The sequence below is a fragment of the Triturus cristatus genome, chromosome 6 (assembly GCF_964204655.1).
Source record: "Triturus cristatus chromosome 6, aTriCri1.1, whole genome shotgun sequence".
Classification (NCBI taxonomy): domain Eukaryota; kingdom Metazoa; phylum Chordata; class Amphibia; order Caudata; family Salamandridae; genus Triturus; species Triturus cristatus.
In genome coordinates this window covers 83,507,752-83,510,883 of record NC_140589.1, presented here as the reverse complement: position 1 = coordinate 83,510,883, position 3,132 = coordinate 83,507,752, and the positions used below count along the sequence as shown (strand labels likewise).

The following is a 3,132-nucleotide window of genomic DNA, read 5'->3' as shown; positions in this document are numbered from 1 at the left end:
CACTTTAAATCCTTTAACGAGGATCCATTTGAGAGCAAGTCTGGTGCCAGCAGCCGCGGTAATTCTAGCTCCAATAGCTTATACTAAAGTTGCTGCAGTTAAAAAGCTTGTAGTTGGATCTTGGGATTGAGCTGGCTGTCCGCCGTAACGCTAGCTACCGCCTGTCGGATGTATGACGTTACAACGCATGCTGTTACAACGCATGCTGTTACAACGAAAGTTTTACAACGCGAGTGCATTGACAACGCAAGACATTACAACGCAAGTCTTTACATCGACTTGCACTAGATGGCGTGCTAACATTAAAAAAGTGTAATTTACTATTCCAACTCCAGTCCACGTAACAGTAGGGAAGGTGTTGGGATAGTAAACTACACTATTTTTAATGTTAGCACGCCATCTAGTGCAAGTCGATGTAAAGACTTGCGTTGTAATGTCCTGCGTTGTCAATGCACTTGCGTTGTAACAGTTTCGTTGTAACGGTAGTGCGTTGTAAAAGTTGCGTTGTAAAGGTTGTTCCCCCCGCCTGTCCCAGCCCCTGCCTCTCGGCGCCCCCTTGATGCTCTTGAGTGAGTGTCCTGGGGGTCCGAAGCATTTACTTAAAAAAAATTAGAGTGTTCAAAGCAGGCAGGTCGCCTGAATACTTCAGCTAAGAATAATGGAATAGGACTCGGGTTCCATTTTGTTGGTTTTTGGAACTGGGGCCCTGATTAAGAGGGACGGTCGGGGGCATTCGTATTGTGCCTCTAGAGGTGATATTCTTGGACCGGTGCAAGACGAACCAAAGCGAAAGCATTTATTTTATTATTTATTATTTTATATGACGATTTGTAGAGCGCATGGTGACCCGGAGGCATCCCCGCGCTATAATGGACTTGTGCAGACCGAGGGGAACGAAGAGGTCCTATTTAGGAAAAAGGAAAGTTTTCAGTGTTTTGCGGAAACGAAGGTGGCAGGGTTCCAGCCGCAAGCGGCGTGGGAGCGAATTCCAACCAGAGGACGCTTTTACTGCAAAACGTCGACCGCCAGTGCGCACCTTCCTGAATCTTGGGACGTTGGCCAAACGCTCATTGTCCGAGCGCAGGGGTCTGGGTGCCTTATACAAAGTGACCATGTCTCTCAAGATCGAAGGCCCTAAGCCGTAGAGGAGTTTATGGGCAGTACACATAGCCTTAAATTCTATCCTCTGTCGCACTGGAAGCCAGTGTAGGGCCTTGAGTGCAGGTCCGGCAGAAGCTCTGATAGGAAGATTCATCAGGAGCCGGGCAGCCGCATTTTGAGTACGCTGAAGTTTTGCCAAAGTAGATTCGGGGGCTCCTAAATAGACGACATTACTGTAGTCCAGACGAGCCAGAATCAAACCTTGGACCAGGAGTTTCCTCGATAGAGGGGGGAGTAGCGGAAGAATCTTTCGGATAGAACGCATAAGTCCGAAGCAGATTCCTGCTGTTTTGGCTGCCTGGGTCTTCATGGACAGGTCAGGTTCGAGCCAGACTCCCAGGGTCTTAATTTCCTTCTTTGGGATGGGCACCTCGCCAAGAACATCAGGCCAAACCGATGGAGGGATAGTAGCCCATTTCTTGCCCATGAGCATAACTTCGGTTTTAGATCCGTTAAGCTTAAGTGATGAATCGCACATCCAGTGGTGGATTTCCTGGAGGCAGTTCAACAGATTGTCTGGGCAGTGGTCAAGATGTGAGAGTGAGACGACCAGTTGCGTGTCGTCCGCATAGCTCACTATCTTGATCCCGAATGGGGCAACTACATCCTCCAGAGGGGCCATGTAGGCATTAAACAAAGTGGGACTTAGCGAGGACCCTTGAGGGACTCCGCTCAGAAGAGGGAGTGAGGCTGAGCGGGAATTGCCGTCCCAGACCTGGAATGAGCGGCCCGATAAGAAAGACTCTATCCAGGCAAGTGCGGTGCCCCCGAGTCCTGCCCTGGCCAGACGGTGGAGCAAGGCACGGTGATTCACCGTGTCGAAGGCTGCACTAAGGTCCAGGAGGATCACTGCCACTGACCCTCCTGAATCCAAGATGCACCTAGCCTCCTCGAGAACTGCGAGGAGGGCCGTGTCCGTACCGTGGCCAGGACGAAACCCAGTTTGGGACCGACGCAAAAGGTTGTTGGATTCGAGGAACTGGGACAGTTGGACATTGACCAGTTTTTCGGCCATTTTGCTAATGCCCGGAAGGAGCGAGATCGGCCTATAGTTTGCCAAGAATGTTTTCATTAATCAAGAACGAAAGTCGGATGTTCAAAGACGATCAGATACCGTCATAGTTCCGACCATAAACGATGCCGGCTAGCGATCCGGCGGCGTTATTCCCATGACCCGCCGAGCAGCTTCCGGGAAACCAAAGTCTTTGGGTTCCGGGGGGAGTATGGTTGCAAAACTGAAACTTAAAGGAATTGACGGAAGGGCACCACCAGGAGTGGAGCCTGTGGCTTAATTTGACTCAACACGGGAAACCTCACCCGGCCCCGACACAGAAAGGATTGACAGATTGATAGCTCTTTCTCTATTCTGTGGGTGGTGGTGCATGGCCGTTCTTAGTTGGTGGAGCGATTTGTCTGGTTAATTCCGATAATGAATGAGACTCCTCCATGCTAACTAGTTACGCGACCCCCAGCGGTCGGCGTCCAACTTCTTAGAGGGACAAGTGGCGTTCAGCCACACGAGATCGAGCAATAACAGGTCTGTGATGCCCTTAGATGTCCGGGGTGCATGCGCGCTACACGGAACATATCAGTGTGTGTCGACCCTTCGCCGACAGGTGCGGGTAACCCGCTGAACCCCGTTCGATTGCAATTATTTCCCATGAACGAGGAATTCCCAGTAAGTGCGGGTCATAAGCTTGCGTTGATTAAGTTCCTGCCCTTTGTACACACCGCCCGTCGCTACTACTGATTGGATAGTTTAGTGAGGTCTTTGGATTGGATCGGCCCCACCGGGGTCGGCAACGGCCCTGGTGGAGCGCTGAGAAGACGATCAAACTTGACTATCTAGAGGAAGTAAAAGTCGTAGCAAGGTTTCCGTAGGTGAACCTGCGGAAGGATCATTAACGGCGGAGCGGCGCCAGCCTGAAGCCCTTGGCCCGCCTACTGGAAGCACGCACCGTAGGCACAGGG

The 3,132-nt window shown here is 51.2% G+C and overlaps 1 pseudogene; it reads left to right on the top strand.

Annotated features, from left to right (window-relative positions):
• Positions 1–2,376: 2,376 nt before the first annotated feature.
• On the top strand, positions 2,377–3,057 carry LOC146813800 (18S ribosomal RNA; annotated as a pseudogene; the record flags this gene model as incomplete).
• Between the last annotated feature and the right edge of the window lie 75 nt (positions 3,058–3,132).